This window comes from Microtus pennsylvanicus, chromosome X (genome assembly GCF_037038515.1).
Source record: "Microtus pennsylvanicus isolate mMicPen1 chromosome X, mMicPen1.hap1, whole genome shotgun sequence".
NCBI lineage: Eukaryota > Metazoa > Chordata > Mammalia > Rodentia > Cricetidae > Microtus > Microtus pennsylvanicus.
In genome coordinates, this window is record NC_134601.1 from 105,863,658 (window position 1) to 105,885,881 (window position 22,224).

The following is a 22,224-nucleotide window of genomic DNA, read 5'->3' on the forward strand; positions in this document are numbered from 1 at the left end:
ACCATCCTGAGCTACAGAAAGGAATAGCATCCCGAGGCTTCCTGGAGAGAGAGACAAAGTAAAGGCGGCAGATACACAGAACAGCACGGAGATTAAGTAGATTTTTATGTAGATAAAAGTCTCAGGAGTAGGGCTCAGTGAGAGGCTGCTGACCTTGCAGAGGACTTCTCTCACTGCAGAAACGGAAGCAAGAATGTTGGGACCAATAGAGTCATGGTCAAGAGGAACTTGCTGAAGGTGCCTTCCTTGATCCCATCTCCTCCTCTGGTTTCTTGGGTCTGTGATGTAGCTGTAGGGGCTCAGCAGTCACTGTCCTCGCTGTCCCCATATGCACTCAGCTGGCTCAGGGAGGAGGCCCCGGGTGTCTGGGGTGCAAGGTTGGCTGTCTTCCTGCTCTCGGGGGCACCCACGGCAGGCATCTGGAGCTGCTCTGAGCCCCTGTTGGCTCCCGCCTTCACCTTCTTTGGCACCACCAATCCGGCCAGCTGTGCCCTGCTGCGCGCTGCCTCTGCCTTCCTCTTGGCCTTCGGTGACTCGACCAGGATGGCTGTGGGGTTGGGTTTTGCTGCTGAGCTTGGTCGGGAAGGCGGAGCTTCATCTTCTGAGTCAGAATCCTCCAGAAGCCTGCGGTGGCGAGCCTCCTCCAGCAAGGCTGCAATCTCACGCTCATCTTCCTCCTCCTCCTGCTGTCGCTGCTGTTCCTGTGACAGGCGGTGCTGCAGCAACATGGCCTCAAAGTCCACGTGTGCCTGCCTCTGGTTCAGGTCCTTCAGCTCCTGCAGATTTTCCAGCACCTCCATCTCCAGCTTCCAGTCTTTTGTGCTTTTCTCTAGGACCTTCATGGGGTTGTTCAGCTCCTTTTGCACACGCTTTTCCTCCTCCTCCAGGAGCTTCTCTGCCTGGAAGTTGCGTGTGGCTCCATGCTCCACAGTGTAGCTCGTGTTCTCAGGGTCTGTCTTGAAGGTGATCTCGGCCAAGCAGTGCGTGCACTTGATATAAAGGCGGAAGATAGGCAGGTCCAGGTAGGCCTCGTTCTGGACAATTTCCTTGCGTGCATTGAACTTCTTCCCCTTGTAGATGTATTCTCCACATGTCTTACACCTCATGTTGAAGGGGACCATCAGTCGAACCACGTACTGCCGGTCCTTGGGTAGCTTGAGTTTCGGGATTTTTGATGGGTCGAAGTCAGGTGGGTAGTATTTGTTTAGAATTTTCCGTTCCGACATATTGGCTTCCTGTTTGTGGAGCAAGCAAAGGAGCAGTGTTCTTTTTTCTTTTTTCTTTTTTCCTTTTTGGACAGGAACAAAGCAGCACTGAAGTTTTTTAATTCATGTGAATGTTAAAAATGGACATCTATACTAGTGTCAAATGAGGGTGGGAGAGGAAGGCACAGTAGGCAAGGAGAAGGAATTCCCGTCTACTGGTAATAAAGCTCCAGGTTCATCCCATCATGGATTTCATAATCTTCCAGAGACACGTGGTCCTTAAAAATCGTGTACCACTTTTTCAGGACGATCTTTGTTCAACGGGTGCCACTTTGGGCCACTATCAGTTTCTTCAAGTCCCCGATGGTGTCATCGGTGTTGCACTTGAAGCGGACTTTCTTCCCTAGATGGTCATTGCAAACGACCTCAATCGTTGTGGCTGGACCTCTAACCCGTGGAACTTATAGACGACACAATACCTAGCTCGAACGCAGAGCCCTGAGGAGCAGTGTTCTTCGGTCCCCTCGCTATTTATTCGGACCCACCATTACATTCTTTTTTTTTTTTCTTGTAACCAACCAGTGATTTATTTCATTGGTTTAAATATATAAATCTCTTTTCTTTTTTTTTAACAAATTTATTTATTTATTAAAGATTTCTGTCTCTTCCCCACCACCGCCTCCCATTTCCCTCCCCTTCCCCCAATCAAGTCCCCCTCCCTCCTCATCCCAAAGAGCAATCAGGGATCCCTGCCTGTGGGAAGTCCAAGGAACCCCCACCTCCATCCAGGTCCAGTAAGGTGAGCCTCCAAACTGCCTAGGCTCCCACAAAGCCAGTACGTGCAGTAGGATCGAAACCCATCGCCATTGTTCGTGAGTTCTCAGTAGTCCTCATTGTCCGCTATATTCACCGAGTCCGGTTTTATCCCAGGCTTTTTCAGACCCAGGCCAGCTGGCCTTGGTGAGTTCCCAATAGAACATCCCCACTGTCTCAGTGTGTGGGTGCACCCCTCGCGGTCCTGAGTTCCTTGCTCGTGCTCTCTCTCCTTCTGCTCCTGATTTGGACCTTGAGATTTCTATCTGGTGCTCCAATGTAGGTATATACCCAAGAGATGCCCTATCATACAACAAAAGTATATGCTCAACTATGTTCATAGCAGCATTGTTTGTAATAGCCAGAACCTGGAAACAACCTAGATGCCCTTCAATGGAAGAATGGATGAAGAAAGTATGAAATATATACATATTAGTGTACTACTCAGCAGTAAAAAACAAGGACTTCTTGAATTTTGCATGCAAATGGATGGAAATAGAAAACACTATCCTGAGTGAGGTAAGCCAGACCCAAAAAGAGGAACATGGGATGTACTCACTCATATTTGGTTTCTAGCCATAAATAAAAGACATTGAGCCTATAATTAGTGATCCTAGCGAAGCTAAATAAGAAGGAGAACCCAAAGAAAAACATACAGGCATCCTCCTGAATATTAATCTTTCAGGGTTTTGAAACAGCATATTTCTAATACACTTTCCAATTTTAGTCTTCTGTAAATTCTTAGTACAAATGTTTTATTGTTGGTAGAAAATCATGAAGACTCTGCTCCAGAGTGTGCAGTATTTTACCAAGTGTATTTAGAATATATAGCAGTGTTCTTTTATTTTCATCCCTTCCAAATAACAATTCAGCCTTCTCTACCATTATTTTGAATTTTAAAAAAGAAATATTTCCTGAGCTAATGGGGTCTACCAACTCTGGCCTGACAGTGAGGGAACCAGCATAGGACCAAATTAGGCCCTCTGAGTGTGGGTGTCAGTGGTAAGGCTGGGGAAGACTGTTCTGGCATTTTGGAACCCATTCTCTCTGGATAGATACCTTGTTCAGCCTAGATTTAGTGGGAGGGACTTGGTGCTGCCTCAAAGCAATGTGCTAGATGTTTCGGCTCCTTATGGGAAGCCTTACCCCCTCTAAGGAGTGAATGGGGGGAAGGATGGGGGTAAGATGGAGGGAAGGTGAAGGAGAAGAAGGAGGGGAGGTAGTGGGAACTGGATTTGACATAAAAATTTTGAAAAGATAGTTTTTTAAATAGCTCTTAAAATTATTTCTGTATCTGTGCTTTAATTCATTGCAAGAGAGATTTTCTTTTAGGATATAAATAAAAGGTATTTTTTTTTCTGAGAATTATCAAGCTCTTGAATTCTTCCCCAGACTTCCAAACAAATGAGCATAAAACTTCTCAGAAATAAGAGTACAGGCATGCATTAATACTATACTCTGTGATTGTAACACCTTCCTAATATAAACAATGTCAAGAAAAGAAAGTTTTGATTATATAGTTGGTTATTCTCCTTTAGCTTTCAAAAGAGATAAAACTAACAATTTATGTTTGAGTCAGAAAAAGATACTGAGAAAAAGACAGACATCAAAATAAGAACAACAGGGAGATGAAGGAGAAATTAAGACAGGCTGTCTTGGCAAAGAGACATCTAGAAGAAGGACTTTGTAATTAGACTTCCTTGTTCGGCCTGTAGATTAGCTACCAGTAATGGGAGGCAAATCCTCCAAGACAGATTTGTGCTGAAATGATGCAGAAAAAATTTCTGAGGTGCTAGCACTACTTCTGTCTAGTCAACATCATACAGGTCTATTATAATATTGATCACAGTAGCCAGCTAACATCAAGCTACTACAACCTGTTAGTGGTGACTATTTTATGAATTTGATGATTTTTACTTAAGCCTTTGTGCTGTTTGACATATTCTAGAATCTAGAAATATTTTATATATGAAATATGTGCATTTTAAATATTTTATTAATTCTTTGAGAATTCTACACAATGCGTTTTGATATTTATCCCTCCAGTAACTCCTCTCAGATCCACCATTACATTCTTTTTTTTTTTTTTTGATGGGGGAAATCAATTTTAATTATGTATGGACTAATGGGAGTTCTATAGGGAAAAAACGTAAGGATGCAAGCATTGTGGGCGATGTACCATCCTGAGCTACAGAAAGGAATAGCATCCCGAGGCTTCCTGGAGAGAGAGACAAAGTAAAGGCGGCAGATACACAGAACAGCACGGAGATTAAGTAGATTTTTATGTAGATAAAAGTCTCAGGAGTAGGGCTCAGTGAGAGGCTGCTGACCTTGCAGAGGACTTCTCTCACTGCAGAAACGGAAGCAAGAATGTTGGGACCAATAGAGTCATGGTCAAGAGGAACTTGCTGAAGGTGCCTTCCTTGATCCCATCTCCTCCTCTGGTTTCTTGGGTCTGTGATGTAGCTGTAGGGGCTCAGCAGTCACTGTCCTCGCTGTCCCCATATGCACTCAGCTGGCTCAGGGAGGAGGCCCCGGGTGTCTGGGGTGCAAGGTTGGCTGTCTTCCTGCTCTCGGGGGCACCCACGGCAGGCATCTGGAGCTGCTCTGAGCCCCTGTTGGCTCCCGCCTTCACCTTCTTTGGCACCACCAATCCGGCCAGCTGTGCCCTGCTGCGCGCTGCCTCTGCCTTCCTCTTGGCCTTCGGTGACTCGACCAGGATGGCTGTGGGGTTGGGTTTTGCTGCTGAGCTTGGTCGGGAAGGCGGAGCTTCATCTTCTGAGTCAGAATCCTCCAGAAGCCTGCGGTGGCGAGCCTCCTCCAGCAAGGCTGCAATCTCACGCTCATCTTCCTCCTCCTCCTGCTGTCGCTGCTGTTCCTGTGACAGGCGGTGCTGCAGCAACATGGCCTCAAAGTCCACGTGTGCCTGCCTCTGGTTCAGGTCCTTCAGCTCCTGCAGATTTTCCAGCACCTCCATCTCCAGCTTCCAGTCTTTTGTGCTTTTCTCTAGGACCTTCATGGGGTTGTTCAGCTCCTTTTGCACACGCTTTTCCTCCTCCTCCAGGAGCTTCTCTGCCTGGAAGTTGCGTGTGGCTCCATGCTCCACAGTGTAGCTCGTGTTCTCAGGGTCTGTCTTGAAGGTGATCTCGGCCAAGCAGTGCGTGCACTTGATATAGAAGCGGAAGATAGGCAGGTCCAGGTAGGCCTCGTTCTGGACAATTTCCTTGCGTGCATTGAACTTCTTCCCCTTGTAGATGTATTCTCCACATGTCTTACACCTCATGTTGAAGGGGACCATCAGTCGAACCACGTACTGCCGGTCCTTGGGTAGCTTGAGTTTCGGGATTTTTGATGGGTCGAAGTCAGGTGGGTAGTATTTGTTTAGAATTTTCCGTTCCGACATATTGGCTTCCTGTTTGTGGAGCAAGCAAAGGAGCAGTGTTCTTTTTTCTTTTTTCCTTTTTGGACAGGAACAAAGCAGCACTGAAGTTTTTTAATTCATGTGAATGTTAAAAATGGACATCTATACTAGTGTCAAATGAGGGTGGGAGAGGAAGGCACAGTAGGCAAGGAGAAGGAATTCCCGTCTACTGGTAATAAAGCTCCAGGTTCATCCCATCATGGATTTCATAATCTTCCAGAGACACGTGGTCCTTAAAAATCGTGTACCACTTTTTCAGGACGATCTTTGTTCAACGGGTGCCACTTTGGGCCACTATCAGTTTCTTCAAGTCCCCGATGGTGTCATCGGTGTTGCACTTGAAGCGGACTTTCTTCCCTAGATGGTCATTGCAAACGACCTCAATCGTTGTGGCTGGACCTCTAACCCGTGGAACTTATAGACGACACAATACCTAGCTCGAACACAGAGCCCTGAGGAGCAGTGTTCTTCGGTCCCCTCGCTATTTATTCGGACCCACCATTACATTCTTTTTTTTTTTTCTTGTAACCAACCAGTGATTTATTTCATTGGTTTAAATATATAAATCTCTTTTCTTTTTTTTAACAAATTTATTTATTTATTAAAGATTTCTGTCTCTTCCCCACCACCGCCTCCCATTTCCCTCCCCCTCCCCCAATCAAGTCCCCCTCCCTCCTCATCCCAAAGAGCAATCAGGGATCCCTGCCTGTGGGAAGTCCAAGGAACCCCCACCTCCATCCAGGTCCAGTAAGGTGAGCCTCCAAACTGCCTAGGCTCCCACAAAGCCAGTACGTGCAGTAGGATCGAAACCCATCGCCATTGTTCGTGAGTTCTCAGTAGTCCTCATTGTCCGCTATATTCACCGAGTCCGGTTTTATCCCAGGCTTTTTCAGACCCAGGCCAGCTGGCCTTGGTGAGTTCCCAATAGAACATCCCCACTGTCTCAGTGTGTGGGTGCACCCCTCGCGGTCCTGAGTTCCTTGCTCGTGCTCTCTCTCCTTCTGCTCCTGATTTGGACCTTGAGATTTCTATCTGGTGCTCCAATGTAGGTATATACCCAAGAGATGCCCTATCATACAACAAAAGTATATGCTCAACTATGTTCATAGCAGCATTGTTTGTAATAGCCAGAACCTGGAAACAACCTAGATGCCCTTCAATGGAAGAATGGATGAAGAAAGTATGAAATATATACATATTAGTGTACTACTCAGCAGTAAAAAACAAGGACTTCTTGAATTTTGCATGCAAATGGATGGAAATAGAAAACACTATCCTGAGTGAGGTAAGCCAGACCCAAAAAGAGGAACATGGGATGTACTCACTCATATTTGGTTTCTAGCCATAAATAAAAGACATTGAGCCTATAATTAGTGATCCTAGCGAAGCTAAATAAGAAGGAGAACCCAAAGAAAAACATACAGGCATCCTCCTGAATATTAATCTTTCAGGGTTTTGAAACAGCATATTTCTAATACACTTTCCAATTTTAGTCTTCTGTAAATTCTTAGTACAAATGTTTTATTGTTGGTAGAAAATCATGAAGACTCTGCTCCAGAGTGTGCAGTATTTTACCAAGTGTATTTAGAATATATAGCAGTGTTCTTTTATTTTCATCCCTTCCAAATAACAATTCAGCCTTCTCTACCATTATTTTGAATTTTAAAAAAGAAATATTTCCTGAGCTAATGGGGTCTACCAACTCTGGCCTGACAGTGAGGGAACCAGCATAGGACCAAATTAGGCCCTCTGAGTGTGGGTGTCAGTGGTAAGGCTGGGGAAGACTGTTCTGGCATTTTGGAACCCATTCTCTCTGGATAGATACCTTGTTCAGCCTAGATTTAGTGGGAGGGACTTGGTGCTGCCTCAAAGCAATGTGCTAGATGTTTCGGCTCCTTATGGGAAGCCTTACCCCCTCTAAGGAGTGAATGGGGGGAAGGATGGGGGTAAGATGGAGGGAAGGTGAAGGAGAAGAAGGAGGGGAGGTAGTGGGAACTGGATTCGACATAAAAATTTTGAAAAGATAGTTTTTTAAATAGCTCTTAAAATTATTTCTGTATCTGTGCTTTAATTCATTGCAAGAGAGATTTTCTTTTAGGATATAAATAAAAGGTATTTTTTTTTTCTGAGAATTATCAAGCTCTTGAATTCTTCCCCAGACTTCCAAACAAATGAGCATAAAACTTCTCAGAAATAAGAGTACAGGCATGCATTAATACTATACTCTGTGATTGTAACACCTTCCTAATATAAACAATGTCAAGAAAAGAAAGTTTTGATTATATAGTTGGTTATTCTCCTTTAGCTTTCAAAAGAGATAAAACTAACAATTTATGTTTGAGTCAGAAAAAGATACTGAGAAAAAGACAGACATCAAAATAAGAACAACAGGGAGATGAAGGAGAAATTAAGACAGGCTGTCTTGGCAAAGAGACATCTAGAAGAAGGACTTTGTAATTAGACTTCCTTGTTCGGCCTGTAGATTAGCTACCAGTAATGGGAGGCAAATCCTCCAAGACAGATTTGTGCTGAAATGATGCAGAAAAAATTTCTGAGGTGCTAGCACTACTTCTGTCTAGTCAACATCATACAGGTCTATTATAATATTGATCACAGTAGCCAGCTAACATCAAGCTACTACAACCTGTTAGTGGTGACTATTTTATGAATTTGATGATTTTTACTTAAGCCTTTGTGCTGTTTGACATATTCTAGAATCTAGAAATATTTTATATATGAAATATGTGCATTTTAAATATTTTATTAATTCTTTGAGAATTCTACACAATGCGTTTTGATATTTATCCCTCCAGTAACTCCTCTCAGATCCACCATTACATTCTTTTTTTTTTTTTTTTGATGGGGGAAATCAATTTTAATTATGTATGGACTAATGGGAGTTCTATAGGGAAAAAACGTAAGGATGCAAGCATTGTGGGCGATGTACCATCCTGAGCTACAGAAAGGAATAGCATCCCGAGGCTTCCTGGAGAGAGAGACAAAGTAAAGGCGGCAGATACACAGAACAGCACGGAGATTAAGTAGATTTTTATGTAGATAAAAGTCTCAGGAGTAGGGCTCAGTGAGAGGCTGCTGACCTTGCAGAGGACTTCTCTCACTGCAGAAACGGAAGCAAGAATGTTGGGACCAATAGAGTCATGGTCAAGAGGAACTTGCTGAAGGTGCCTTCCTTGATCCCATCTCCTCCTCTGGTTTCTTGGGTCTGTGATGTAGCTGTAGGGGCTCAGCAGTCACTGTCCTCGCTGTCCCCATATGCACTCAGCTGGCTCAGGGAGGAGGCCCCGGGTGTCTGGGGTGCAAGGTTGGCTGTCTTCCTGCTCTCGGGGGCACCCACGGCAGGCATCTGGAGCTGCTCTGAGCCCCTGTTGGCTCCCGCCTTCACCTTCTTTGGCACCACCAATCCGGCCAGCTGTGCCCTGCTGCGCGCTGCCTCTGCCTTCCTCTTGGCCTTCGGTGACTCGACCAGGATGGCTGTGGGGTTGGGTTTTGCTGCTGAGCTTGGTCGGGAAGGCGGAGCTTCATCTTCTGAGTCAGAATCCTCCAGAAGCCTGCGGTGGCGAGCCTCCTCCAGCAAGGCTGCAATCTCACGCTCATCTTCCTCCTCCTCCTGCTGTCGCTGCTGTTCCTGTGACAGGCGGTGCTGCAGCAACATGGCCTCAAAGTCCACGTGTGCCTGCCTCTGGTTCAGGTCCTTCAGCTCCTGCAGATTTTCCAGCACCTCCATCTCCAGCTTCCAGTCTTTTGTGCTTTTCTCTAGGACCTTCATGGGGTTGTTCAGCTCCTTTTGCACACGCTTTTCCTCCTCCTCCAGGAGCTTCTCTGCCTGGAAGTTGCGTGTGGCTCCATGCTCCACAGTGTAGCTCGTGTTCTCAGGGTCTGTCTTGAAGGTGATCTCGGCCAAGCAGTGCGTGCACTTGATATAGAAGCGGAAGATAGGCAGGTCCAGGTAGGCCTCGTTCTGGACAATTTCCTTGCGTGCATTGAACTTCTTCCCCTTGTAGATGTATTCTCCACATGTCTTACACCTCATGTTGAAGGGGACCATCAGTCGAACCACGTACTGCCGGTCCTTGGGTAGCTTGAGTTTCGGGATTTTTGATGGGTCGAAGTCAGGTGGGTAGTATTTGTTTAGAATTTTCCGTTCCGACATATTGGCTTCCTGTTTGTGGAGCAAGCAAAGGAGCAGTGTTCTTTTTTCTTTTTTCTTTTTTCCTTTTTGGACAGGAACAAAGCAGCACTGAAGTTTTTTAATTCATGTGAATGTTAAAAATGGACATCTATACTAGTGTCAAATGAGGGTGGGAGAGGAAGGCACAGTAGGCAAGGAGAAGGAATTCCCGTCTACTGGTAATAAAGCTCCAGGTTCATCCCATCATGGATTTCATAATCTTCCAGAGACACGTGGTCCTTAAAAATCGTGTACCACTTTTTCAGGACGATCTTTGTTCAACGGGTGCCACTTTGGGCCACTATCAGTTTCTTCAAGTCCCCGATGGTGTCATCGGTGTTGCACTTGAAGCGGACTTTCTTCCCTAGATGGTCATTGCAAACGACCTCAATCGTTGTGGCTGGACCTCTAACCCGTGGAACTTATAGACGACACAATACCTAGCTCGAACGCAGAGCCCTGAGGAGCAGTGTTCTTCGGTCCCCTCGCTATTTATTCGGACCCACCATTACATTCTTTTTTTTTTCTTGTAACCAACCAGTGATTTATTTCATTGGTTTAAATATATAAATCTCTTTTCTTTTTTTTAACAAATTTATTTATTTATTAAAGATTTCTGTCTCTTCCCCACCACCGCCTCCCATTTCCCTCCCCCTCCCCCAGTCAAGTCCCCCTCCCTCCTCATCCCAAAGAGCAATCAGGGTTCCCTGCCTGTGGGAAGTCCAAAGAACCCCCACCTCCATCCAGGTCCAGTAAGGTGAGCCTCCAAACTGCCTAGGCTCCCACAAAGCCAGTAAGTGCAGTAGGATCGAAACCCATCGCCATTGTTCGTGAGTTCTCAGTAGTCCTCATTGTCCGCTATATTCACCGAGTCCGGTTTTATCCCAGGCTTTTTCAGACCCAGGCCAGCTGGCCTTGGTGAGTTCCCAATAGAACATCCCCACTGTCTCAGTGTGTGGGTGCACCCCTCGCGGTCCTGAGTTCCTTGCTCGTGCTCTCTCTCCTTCTGCTCCTGATTTGGACCTTGAGATTTCTATCTGGTGCTCCAATGTAGGTATATACCCAAGAGATGCCCTATCATACAACAAAAGTATATGCTCAACTATGTTCATAGCAGCATTGTTTGTAATAGCCAGAACCTGGAAACAACCTAGATGCCCTTCAATGGAAGAATGGATGAAGAAAGTATGAAATATATACATATTAGTGTACTACTCAGCAGTAAAAAACAAGGACTTCTTGAATTTTGCATGCAAATGGATGGAAATAGAAAACACTATCCTGAGTGAGGTAAGCCAGACCCAAAAAGAGGAACATGGGATGTACTCACTCATATTTGGTTTCTAGCCATAAATAAAAGACATTGAGCCTATAATTAGTGATCCTAGCGAAGCTAAATAAGAAGGAGAACCCAAAGAAAAACATACAGGCATCCTCCTGAATATTAATCTTTCAGGGTTTTGAAACAGCATATTTCTAATACACTTTCCAATTTTAGTCTTCTGTAAATTCTTAGTACAAATGTTTTATTGTTGGTAGAAAATCATGAAGACTCTGCTCCAGAGTGTGCAGTATTTTACCAAGTGTATTTAGAATATATAGCAGTGTTCTTTTATTTTCATCCCTTCCAAATAACAATTCAGCCTTCTCTACCATTATTTTGAATTTTAAAAAAGAAATATTTCCTGAGCTAATGGGGTCTACCAACTCTGGCCTGACAGTGAGGGAACCAGCATAGGACCAAATTAGGCCCTCTGAGTGTGGGTGTCAGTGGTAAGGCTGGGGAAGACTGTTCTGGCATTTTGGAACCCATTCTCTCTGGATAGATACCTTGTTCAGCCTAGATTTAGTGGGAGGGACTTGGTGCTGCCTCAAAGCAATGTGCTAGATGTTTCGGCTCCTTATGGGAAGCCTTACCCCCTCTAAGGAGTGAATGGGGGGAAGGATGGGGGTAAGATGGAGGGAAGGTGAAGGAGAAGAAGGAGGGGAGGTAGTGGGAACTGGATTTGACATAAAAATTTTGAAAAGATAGTTTTTTAAATAGCTCTTAAAATTATTTCTGTATCTGTGCTTTAATTCATTGCAAGAGAGATTTTCTTTTAGGATATAAATAAAAGGTATTTTTTTTTCTGAGAATTATCAAGCTCTTGAATTCTTCCCCAGACTTCCAAACAAATGAGCATAAAACTTCTCAGAAATAAGAGTACAGGCATGCATTAATACTATACTCTGTGATTGTAACACCTTCCTAATATAAACAATGTCAAGAAAAGAAAGTTTTGATTATATAGTTGGTTATTCTCCTTTAGCTTTCAAAAGAGATAAAACTAACAATTTATGTTTGAGTCAGAAAAAGATACTGAGAAAAAGACAGACATCAAAATAAGAACAACAGGGAGATGAAGGAGAAATTAAGACAGGCTGTCTTGGCAAAGAGACATCTAGAAGAAGGACTTTGTAATTAGACTTCCTTGTTCGGCCTGTAGATTAGCTACCAGTAATGGGAGGCAAATCCTCCAAGACAGATTTGTGCTGAAATGATGCAGAAAAAATTTCTGAGGTGCTAGCACTACTTCTGTCTAGTCAACATCATACAGGTCTATTATAATATTGATCACAGTAGCCAGCTAACATCAAGCTACTACAACCTGTTAGTGGTGACTATTTTATGAATTTGATGATTTTTACTTAAGCCTTTGTGCTGTTTGACATATTCTAGAATCTAGAAATATTTTATATATGAAATATGTGCATTTTAAATATTTTATTAATTCTTTGAGAATTCTACACAATGCGTTTTGATATTTATCCCTCCAGTAACTCCTCTCAGATCCACCATTACATTCTTTTTTTTTTTTTTTGATGGGGGAAATCAATTTTAATTATGTATGGACTAATGGGAGTTCTATAGGGAAAAAACGTAAGGATGCAAGCATTGTGGGCGATGTACCATCCTGAGCTACAGAAAGGAATAGCATCCCGAGGCTTCCTGGAGAGAGAGACAAAGTAAAGGCGGCAGATACACAGAACAGCACGGAGATTAAGTAGATTTTTATGTAGATAAAAGTCTCAGGAGTAGGGCTCAGTGAGAGGCTGCTGACCTTGCAGAGGACTTCTCTCACTGCAGAAACGGAAGCAAGAATGTTGGGACCAATAGAGTCATGGTCAAGAGGAACTTGCTGAAGGTGCCTTCCTTGATCCCATCTCCTCCTCTGGTTTCTTGGGTCTGTGATGTAGCTGTAGGGGCTCAGCAGTCACTGTCCTCGCTGTCCCCATATGCACTCAGCTGGCTCAGGGAGGAGGCCCCGGGTGTCTGGGGTGCAAGGTTGGCTGTCTTCCTGCTCTCGGGGGCACCCACGGCAGGCATCTGGAGCTGCTCTGAGCCCCTGTTGGCTCCCGCCTTCACCTTCTTTGGCACCACCAATCCGGCCAGCTGTGCCCTGCTGCGCGCTGCCTCTGCCTTCCTCTTGGCCTTCGGTGACTCGACCAGGATGGCTGTGGGGTTGGGTTTTGCTGCTGAGCTTGGTCGGGAAGGCGGAGCTTCATCTTCTGAGTCAGAATCCTCCAGAAGCCTGCGGTGGCGAGCCTCCTCCAGCAAGGCTGCAATCTCACGCTCATCTTCCTCCTCCTCCTGCTGTCGCTGCTGTTCCTGTGACAGGCGGTGCTGCAGCAACATGGCCTCAAAGTCCACGTGTGCCTGCCTCTGGTTCAGGTCCTTCAGCTCCTGCAGATTTTCCAGCACCTCCATCTCCAGCTTCCAGTCTTTTGTGCTTTTCTCTAGGACCTTCATGGGGTTGTTCAGCTCCTTTTGCACACGCTTTTCCTCCTCCTCCAGGAGCTTCTCTGCCTGGAAGTTGCGTGTGGCTCCATGCTCCACAGTGTAGCTCGTGTTCTCAGGGTCTGTCTTGAAGGTGATCTCGGCCAAGCAGTGCGTGCACTTGATATAGAAGCGGAAGATAGGCAGGTCCAGGTAGGCCTCGTTCTGGACAATTTCCTTGCGTGCATTGAACTTCTTCCCCTTGTAGATGTATTCTCCACATGTCTTACACCTCATGTTGAAGGGGACCATCAGTCGAACCACGTACTGCCGGTCCTTGGGTAGCTTGAGTTTCGGGATTTTTGATGGGTCGAAGTCAGGTGGGTAGTATTTGTTTAGAATTTTCCGTTCCGACATATTGGCTTCCTGTTTGTGGAGCAAGCAAAGGAGCAGTGTTCTTTTTTCTTTTTTCCTTTTTGGACAGGAACAAAGCAGCACTGAAGTTTTTTAATTCATGTGAATGTTAAAAATGGACATCTATACTAGTGTCAAATGAGGGTGGGAGAGGAAGGCACAGTAGGCAAGGAGAAGGAATTCCCGTCTACTGGTAATAAAGCTCCAGGTTCATCCCATCATGGATTTCATAATCTTCCAGAGACACGTGGTCCTTAAAAATCGTGTACCACTTTTTCAGGACGATCTTTGTTCAACGGGTGCCACTTTGGGCCACTATCAGTTTCTTCAAGTCCCCGATGGTGTCATCGGTGTTGCACTTGAAGCGGACTTTCTTCCCTAGATGGTCATTGCAAACGACCTCAATCGTTGTGGCTGGACCTCTAACCCGTGGAACTTATAGACGACACAATACCTAGCTCGAACGCAGAGCCCTGAGGAGCAGTGTTCTTCGGTCCCCTCGCTATTTATTCGGACCCACCATTACATTCTTTTTTTTTTCTTGTAACCAACCAGTGATTTATTTCATTGGTTTAAATATATAAATCTCTTTTCTTTTTTTTAACAAATTTATTTATTTATTAAAGATTTCTGTCTCTTCCCCACCACCGCCTCCCATTTCCCTCCCCCTCCCCCAGTCAAGTCCCCCTCCCTCCTCATCCCAAAGAGCAATCAGGGTTCCCTGCCTGTGGGAAGTCCAAAGAACCCCCACCTCCATCCAGGTCCAGTAAGGTGAGCCTCCAAACTGCCTAGGCTCCCACAAAGCCAGTAAGTGCAGTAGGATCGAAACCCATCGCCATTGTTCGTGAGTTCTCAGTAGTCCTCATTGTCCGCTATATTCACCGAGTCCGGTTTTATCCCAGGCTTTTTCAGACCCAGGCCAGCTGGCCTTGGTGAGTTCCCAATAGAACATCCCCACTGTCTCAGTGTGTGGGTGCACCCCTCGCGGTCCTGAGTTCCTTGCTCGTGCTCTCTCTCCTTCTGCTCCTGATTTGGACCTTGAGATTTCTATCTGGTGCTCCAATGTAGGTATATACCCAAGAGATGCCCTATCATACAACAAAAGTATATGCTCAACTATGTTCATAGCAGCATTGTTTGTAATAGCCAGAACCTGGAAACAACCTAGATGCCCTTCAATGGAAGAATGGATGAAGAAAGTATGAAATATATACATATTAGTGTACTACTCAGCAGTAAAAAACAAGGACTTCTTGAATTTTGCATGCAAATGGATGGAAATAGAAAACACTATCCTGAGTGAGGTAAGCCAGACCCAAAAAGAGGAACATGGGATGTACTCACTCATATTTGGTTTCTAGCCATAAATAAAAGACATTGAGCCTATAATTAGTGATCCTAGCGAAGCTAAATAAGAAGGAGAACCCAAAGAAAAACATACAGGCATCCTCCTGAATATTAATCTTTCAGGGTTTTGAAACAGCATATTTCTAATACACTTTCCAATTTTAGTCTTCTGTAAATTCTTAGTACAAATGTTTTATTGTTGGTAGAAAATCATGAAGACTCTGCTCCAGAGTGTGCAGTATTTTACCAAGTGTATTTAGAATATATAGCAGTGTTCTTTTATTTTCATCCCTTCCAAATAACAATTCAGCCTTCTCTACCATTATTTTGAATTTTAAAAAAGAAATATTTCCTGAGCTAATGGGGTCTACCAACTCTGGCCTGACAGTGAGGGAACCAGCATAGGACCAAATTAGGCCCTCTGAGTGTGGGTGTCAGTGGTAAGGCTGGGGAAGACTGTTCTGGCATTTTGGAACCCATTCTCTCTGGATAGATACCTTGTTCAGCCTAGATTTAGTGGGAGGGACTTGGTGCTGCCTCAAAGCAATGTGCTAGATGTTTCGGCTCCTTATGGGAAGCCTTACCCCCTCTAAGGAGTGAATGGGGGGAAGGATGGGGGTAAGATGGAGGGAAGGTGAAGGAGAAGAAGGAGGGGAGGTAGTGGGAACTGGATTCGACATAAAAATTGTGAAAAGATAGTTTTTTAAATAGCTCTTAAAATTATTTCTGTATCTGTGCTTTAATTCATTGCAAGAGAGATTTTCTTTTAGGATATAAATAAAAGGTATTTTTTTTCTGAGAATTATCAAGCTCTTGAATTCTTCCCCAGACTTCCAAACAAATGAGCATAAAACTTCTCAGAAATAAGAGTACAGGCATGCATTAATACTATACTCTGTGATTGTAACACCTTCCTAATATAAACAATGTCAAGAAAAGAAAGTTTTGATTATATAGTTGGTTATTCTCCTTTAGCTTTCAAAAGAGATAAAACTAACAATTTATGTTTGAGTCAGAAAAAGATACTGAGAAAAAGACAGACATCAAAATAAGAACAACAGGGAGATGAAGGAGAAATTAAGACAGGCTGTCTTGGCAAAGAGACATCTAGAAGAAGGACTTTGTAATTAGACTTCCTTGTTCGGCCTGTAGATTAGCTACCAGTAATGGGAGGCAAATCCTCCAAGACAGATTTGTGCTGAAATGATGGAGAAAAAATTTCTGAGGAGCTAGCACTACTTCTGTCTAGTCAACATCATACAGGTCTATTATAATATTGATCACAGTAGCCAGCTAACATCAAGCTACTACAACCTGTTAGTGGTGACTATTTTATGAATTTGATGATTTTTACTTAAGCCTTTGTGCTGTTTGACATATTCTAGAATCTAGAAATATTTTATATATGAAATATGTGCATTTTAAATATTTTATTAATTCTTTGAGAATTCTACACAATGCGTTTTGATATTTATCCCTCCAGTAACTCCTCTCAGATCCACCATTACATTCTTTTTTTTTTTTTGATGGGGGAAATCAATTTTAATTATGTATGGACTAATGGGAGTTCTATAGGGAAAAAACGTAAGGATGCAAGCATTGTGGGCGATGTACCATCCTGAGCTACAGAAAGGAATAGCATCCCGAGGCTTCCTGGAGAGAGAGACAAAGTAAAGGCGGCAGATACACAGAACAGCACGGAAATAAAGTAGATTTTTATGTAGATAAAAGTCTCAGGAGTAGGGCTCAGTGAGAGGCTGCTGACCTTGCCGAGGACTTCTCTCACTGCAGAAACGGAAGCAAGAATGTTGGGACCAATAGAGTCATGGTCAAGAGGAACTTGCTGAAGGTGCCTTCCTTGATCCCATCTCCTCCTCTGGTTTCTTGGGTCTGTGATGTAGCTGTAGGGGCTCAGCAGTCACTGTCCTCGCTGTCCCCATATGCACTCAGCTGGCTCAGGGAGGAGGCCCCGGGTGTCTGGGGTGCAAGGTTGGCTGTCTTCCTGCTCTCGGGGGCACCCACGGCAGGCATCTGGAGCTGCTCTGAGCCCCTGTTGGCTCCCGCCTTCACCTTCTTTGGCACCACCAATCCGGCCAGCTGTGCCCTGCTGCGCGCTGCCTCTGCCTTCCTCTTGGCCTTCGGTGACTCGACCAGGATGGCTGTGGGGTTGGGTTTTGCTGCTGAGCTTGGTCGGGAAGGCGGAGCTTCATCTTCTGAGTCAGAATCCTCCAGAAGCCTGCGGTGGCGAGCCTCCTCCAGCAAGGCTGCAATCTCACGCTCATCTTCCTCCTCCTCCTGCTGTCGCTGCTGTTCCTGTGACAGGCGGTGCTGCAGCAACATGGCCTCAAAGTCCACGTGTGCCTGCCTCTGGTTCAGGTCCTTCAGCTCCTGCAGATTTTCCAGCACCTCCATCTCCAGCTTCCAGTCTTTTGTGCTTTTCTCTAGGACCTTCATGGGGTTGTTCAGCTCCTTTTGCACACGCTTTTCCTCCTCCTCCAGGAGCTTCTCTGCCTGGAAGTTGCGTGTGGCTCCATGCTCCACAGTGTAGCTCGTGTTCTCAGGGTCTGTCTTGAAGGTGATCTCGGCCAAGCAGTGCGTGCACTTGATATAGAAGCGGAAGATAGGCAGGTCCAGGTAGGCCTCGTTCTGGACAATTTCCTTGCGTGCATTGAACTTCTTCCCCTTGTAGATGTATTCTCCACATGTCTTACACCTCATGTTGAAGGGGACCATCAGTCGAACCACGTACTGCCGGTCCTTGGGTAGCTTGAGTTTCGGGATTTTTGATGGGTCGAAGTCAGGTGGGTAGTATTTGTTTAGAATTTTCCGTTCCGACATATTGGCTTCCTGTTTGTGGAGCAAGCAAAGGAGCAGTGTTCTTTTTTCTTTTTTCCTTTTTGGACAGGAACAAAGCAGCACTGAAGTTTTTTAATTCATGTGAATGTTAAAAATGGACATCTATACTAGTGTCAAATGAGGGTGGGAGAGGAAGGCACAGTAGGCAAGGAGAAGGAATTCCCGTCTACTGGTAATAAAGCTCCAGGTTCATCCCATCATGGATTTCATAATCTTCCAGAGACACGTGGTCCTTAAAAATCGTGTACCACTTTTTCAGGACGATCTTTGTTCAACGGGTGCCACTTTGGGCCACTATCAGTTTCTTCAAGTCCCCGATGGTGTCATCGGTGTTGCACTTGAAGCGGACTTTCTTCCCTAGATGGTCATTGCAAACGACCTCAATCGTTGTGGCTGGACCTCTAACCCGTGGAACTTATAGACGACACAATACCTAGCTCGAACGCAGAGCCCTGAGGAGCAGTGTTCTTCGGTCCCCTCGCTATTTATTCGGACCCACCATTACATTCTTTTTTTTTTTTTCTTGTAACCAACCAGTGATTTATTTCATTGGTTTAAATATATAAATCTCTTTTCTTTTTTTTAACAAATTTATTTATTTATTAAAGATTTCTGTCTCTTCCCCACCACCGCCTCCCATTTCCCTCCCCCTCCCCCAGTCAAGTCCCCCTCCCTCCTCATCCCAAAGAGCAATCAGCGTTCCCTGCCTGTGGGAAGTCCAAAGAACCCCCACCTCCATCCAGGTCCAGTAAGGTGAGCCTCCAAACTGCCTAGGCTCCCACAAAGCCAGTAAGTGCAGTAGGATCGAAACCCATCGCCATTGTTCGTGAGTTCTCAGTAGTCCTCATTGTCTGCTATATTCAGCGAGTCCGGTTTTATCCCAGGCTTTTTCAGACCCAGGCCAGCTGGCCTTGGTGAGTTCCCAATAGAACATCCCCACTGTCTCAGTGTGTGGGTGCACCCCTCGCGGTCCTGAGTTCCTTGCTCGTGCTCTCTCTCCTTCTGCTCCTGATTTGGACCTTGAGATTTCTATCTGGTGCTCCAATGTAGGTATATACCCAAGAGATGCCCTATCATACAACAAAAGTATATGCTCAACTATGTTCATAGCAGCATTGTTTGTAATAGCCAGAACCTGGAAACAACCTAGATGCCCTTCAATGGAAGAATGGATGAAGAAAGTATGAAATATATACATATTAGTGTACTACTCAGCAGTAAAAAACAAGGACTTCTTGAATTTTGCATGCAAATGGATGGAAATAGAAAACACTATCCTGAGTGAGGTAAGCCAGACCCAAAAAGAGGAACATGGGATGTACTCACTCATATTTGGTTTCTAGCCATAAATAAAAGACATTGAGCCTATAATTAGTGATCCTAGCGAAGCTAAATAAGAAGGAGAACCCAAAGAAAAACATACAGGCATCCTCCTGAATATTAATCTTTCAGGGTTTTGAAACAGCATATTTCTAATACACTTTCCAATTTTAGTCTTCTGTAAATTCTTAGTACAAATGTTTTATTGTTGGTAGAAAATCATGAAGACTCTGCTCCAGAGTGTGCAGTATTTTACCAAGTGTATTTAGAATATATAGCAGTGTTCTTTTATTTTCATCCCTTCCAAATAACAATTCAGCCTTCTCTACCATTATTTTGAATTTTAAAAAAGAAATATTTCCTGAGCTAATGGGGTCTACCAACTCTGGCCTGACAGTGAGGGAACCAGCATAGGACCAAATTAGGCCCTCTGAGTGTGGGTGTCAGTGGTAAGGCTGGGGAAGACTGTTCTGGCATTTTGGAACCCATTCTCTCTGGATAGATACCTTGTTCAGCCTAGATTTAGTGGGAGGGACTTGGTGCTGCCTCAAAGCAATGTGCTAGATGTTTCGGCTCCTTATGGGAAGCCTTACCCCCTCTAAGGAGTGAATGGGGGGAAGGATGGGGGTAAGATGGAGGGAAGGTGAAGGAGAAGAAGGAGGGGAGGTAGTGGGAACTGGATTCGACATAAAAATTGTGAAAAGATAGTTTTTTAAATAGCTCTTAAAATTATTTCTGTATCTGTGCTTTAATTCATTGCAAGAGAGATTTTCTTTTAGGATATAAATAAAAGGTATTTTTTTTCTGAGAATTATCAAGCTCTTGAATTCTTCCCCAGACTTCCAAACAAATGAGCATAAAACTTCTCAGAAATAAGAGTACAGGCATGCATTAATACTATACTCTGTGATTGTAACACCTTCCTAATATAAACAATGTCAAGAAAAGAAAGTTTTGATTATATAGTTGGTTATTCTCCTTTAGCTTTCAAAAGAGATAAAACTAACAATTTATGTTTGAGTCAGAAAAAGATACTGAGAAAAAGACAGACATCAAAATAAGAACAACAGGGAGATGAAGGAGAAATTAAGACAGGCTGTCTTGGCAAAGAGACATCTAGAAGAAGGACTTTGTAATTAGACTTCCTTGTTCGGCCTGTAGATTAGCTACCAGTAATGGGAGGCAAATCCTCCAAGACAGATTTGTGCTGAAATGATGCAGAAAAAATTTCTGAGGTGCTAGCACTACTTCTGTCTAGTCAACATCATACAGGTCTATTATAATATTGATCACAGTAGCCAGCTAACATCAAGCTACTACAACCTGTTAGTGGTGACTATTTTATGAATTTGATGATTTTTACTTAAGCCTTTGTGCTGTTTGACATATTCTAGAATCTAGAAATATTTTATATATGAAATATGTGCATTTTAAATATTTTATTAATTCTTTGAGAATTCTACACAATGCGTTTTGATATTTATCCCTCCAGTAACTCCTCTCAGATCCACCATTACATTCTTTTTTTTTTTTTTGATGGGGGAAATCAATTTTAATTATGTATGGACTAATGGGAGTTCTATAGGTAAAAAACGTAAGGATGCAAGCATTGTGGGCGATGTACCATCCTGAGCTACAGAAAGGAATAGCATCCCGAGGCTTCCTGGAGAGAGAGACAAAGTAAAGGCGGCAGATACACAGAACAGCACGGAGATTAAGTAGATTTTTATGTAGATAAAAGTCTCAGGAGTAGGGCTCAGTGAGAGGCTGCTGACCTTGCAGAGGACTTCTCTCACTGCAGAAACGGAAGCAAGAATGTTGGGACCAATAGAGTCATGGTCAAGAGGAACTTGCTGAAGGTGCCTTCCTTGATCCCATCTCCTCCTCTGGTTTCTTGGGTCTGTGATGTAGCTGTAGGGGCTCAGCAGTCACTGTCCTCGCTGTCCCCATATGCACTCAGCTGGCTCAGGGAGGAGGCCCCGGGTGTCTGGGGTGCAAGGTTGGCTGTCTTCCTGCTCTCGGGGGCACCCACGGCAGGCATCTGGAGCTGCTCTGAGCCCCTGTTGGCTCCCGCCTTCACCTTCTTTGGCACCACCAATCCGGCCAGCTGTGCCCTGCTGCGCGCTGCCTCTGCCTTCCTCTTGGCCTTCGGTGACTCGACCAGGATGGCTGTGGGGTTGGGTTTTGCTGCTGAGCTTGGTCGGGAAGGCGGAGCTTCATCTTCTGAGTCAGAATCCTCCAGAAGCCTGCGGTGGCGAGCCTCCTCCAGCAAGGCTGCAATCTCACGCTCATCTTCCTCCTCCTCCTGCTGTCGCTGCTGTTCCTGTGACAGGCGGTGCTGCAGCAACATGGCCTCAAAGTCCACGTGTGCCTGCCTCTGGTTCAGGTCCTTCAGCTCCTGCAGATTTTCCAGCACCTCCATCTCCAGCTTCCAGTCTTTTGTGCTTTTCTCTAGGACCTTCATGGGGTTGTTCAGCTCCTTTTGCACACGCTTTTCCTCCTCCTCCAGGAGCTTCTCTGCCTGGAAGTTGCGTGTGGCTCCATGCTCCACAGTGTAGCTCGTGTTCTCAGGGTCTGTCTTGAAGGTGATCTCGGCCAAGCAGTGCGTGCACTTGATATAGAAGCGGAAGATAGGCAGGTCCAGGTAGGCCTCGTTCTGGACAATTTCCTTGCGTGCATTGAACTTCTTCCCCTTGTAGATGTATTCTCCACATGTCTTACACCTCATGTTGAAGGGGACCATCAGTCGAACCACGTACTGCCGGTCCTTGGGTAGCTTGAGTTTCGGGATTTTTGATGGGTCGAAGTCAGGTGGGTAGTATTTGTTTAGAATTTTCCGTTCCGACATATTGGCTTCCTGTTTGTGGAGCAAGCAAAGGAGCAGTGTTCTTTTTTCTTTTTT

General features: G+C 44.7%; 11 pseudogenes; all 11 read right to left on the reverse strand.

Moving 5' to 3' along the window:
• Nucleotides 1-284: 284 nt before the first annotated feature.
• Nucleotides 285-1,226, reverse strand: LOC142841139 (splicing factor YJU2 pseudogene; annotated as a pseudogene).
• A 117-nt stretch (nucleotides 1,227-1,343) lies between these two features.
• LOC142840474 (ubiquitin-like protein 5 pseudogene) lies at nucleotides 1,344-2,903 on the reverse strand (annotated as a pseudogene).
• Nucleotides 2,904-4,479: 1,576 nt separating this feature from the next.
• Nucleotides 4,480-5,421, reverse strand: LOC142841120 (splicing factor YJU2 pseudogene; annotated as a pseudogene).
• Nucleotides 5,422-5,531: 110 nt separating this feature from the next.
• LOC142840476 (ubiquitin-like protein 5 pseudogene) lies at nucleotides 5,532-7,090 on the reverse strand (annotated as a pseudogene).
• A 1,578-nt stretch (nucleotides 7,091-8,668) lies between these two features.
• LOC142841119 (splicing factor YJU2 pseudogene) lies at nucleotides 8,669-9,610 on the reverse strand (annotated as a pseudogene).
• Nucleotides 9,611-9,727: 117 nt separating this feature from the next.
• LOC142840477 (ubiquitin-like protein 5 pseudogene) lies at nucleotides 9,728-11,284 on the reverse strand (annotated as a pseudogene).
• Nucleotides 11,285-12,860: 1,576 nt separating this feature from the next.
• LOC142841117 (splicing factor YJU2 pseudogene) lies at nucleotides 12,861-13,802 on the reverse strand (annotated as a pseudogene).
• Nucleotides 13,803-13,912: 110 nt separating this feature from the next.
• Nucleotides 13,913-15,469, reverse strand: LOC142840478 (ubiquitin-like protein 5 pseudogene; annotated as a pseudogene).
• Nucleotides 15,470-17,042: 1,573 nt separating this feature from the next.
• On the reverse strand, nucleotides 17,043-17,984 carry LOC142841116 (splicing factor YJU2 pseudogene; annotated as a pseudogene).
• Nucleotides 17,985-18,094: 110 nt separating this feature from the next.
• LOC142840479 (ubiquitin-like protein 5 pseudogene) lies at nucleotides 18,095-19,654 on the reverse strand (annotated as a pseudogene).
• Nucleotides 19,655-21,228: 1,574 nt separating this feature from the next.
• Nucleotides 21,229-22,170, reverse strand: LOC142841115 (splicing factor YJU2 pseudogene; annotated as a pseudogene).
• Nucleotides 22,171-22,224: the final 54 nt, after the last annotated feature.